This window comes from Grammomys surdaster, unplaced genomic scaffold, assembly GCF_004785775.1.
Source record: "Grammomys surdaster isolate TR1022 unplaced genomic scaffold, NIH_TR_1.0 125548, whole genome shotgun sequence".
NCBI classification, from domain to species: Eukaryota; Metazoa; Chordata; class Mammalia; order Rodentia; family Muridae; genus Grammomys; species Grammomys surdaster.
Genome location: NW_021620397.1, coordinates 260407 through 261474, shown reverse-complemented (window position 1 = coordinate 261474; position 1068 = coordinate 260407).

Below are 1068 nucleotides of genomic sequence, written 5' to 3'. Positions count from 1 at the left end.
AGCATATTACAGTGCGCTGCCAAGAAACAGATAGGAATTATCAAACCTGGCTGTCTGTCCTGTGCTCTGGGTTAATTTCTCAACACTCCATTCCCGATTCCCAATCTCTCTCTTCAAAGTATTGAATTAAAAGAAATGTTTTTAGCAATAATAGATTCTTTTAGTTTTATTGACTCTTATTTGTATTGGTTCTTTATATCTTTAAAAATAGAATTACTATAAAATGATGATACCCAAGAACCAGAACAGCAATAGATAAAAGATAGTTCTCACTCACATCATACCAACAGCCATCCCCCATGTTTGGATGTTTGGACAGGTCTTCTTGGGTTGTTACCACTGTTATTGATGCTATGCCCTATGTGCATATATATGTGTTTGTTATCATGCTACACCATATGTACAAGTGCATTTATTTCTTCAGGGTGCATGAGCAGAATGGAATTGCTTATCCTATTTCATGAATGCCCTTGAGTTTATTTGACAATGGCATCCTGTTTTCTAAAGCTGTTTTTTTTTTTTTATCAATTTCTATTCCACGGTATGTAAGAATTCCTATTGACCCTCATTCTCTACAAAACAGTATTTTCTTGTTTGCAGATTATTTCCACTTCAGTGAGTATGAGAGAATATACAACTGTGGCTTATATGTGCATAGTGCCTCATATCATTGCTGTCTCCCTAAATCCTACAACAGTTTATAGAGAAATTCCAGTGGCGTACATAGAGTACATTCAGAGGCTAGATGGACACCTGCTCAGGTCTGAGGATTGGTTAAAAAAGAGTCTGATGATGTGGTTAAGAGCAACAGACTATTAAAGAGATGGGGTGAGAAATTAGGGTCTAATGCATGGAGATTATTTCTGTGTGTAGGCAAATTGGTATTTTAAGAACTACAAAGCTGTTCTGTCATTTGAAAGGTACTGCAGTCAAGCCAGTAAAATGTATCCATTGTTTCTTTACACAACTGACTTTCAACATTCAATTAAGGTTTTAACATCAATTGTTTTGATTTCCATAGTAGACAAAAGAGTAATTATTTGTAATATTTCAAAACTTGGCAAGAAA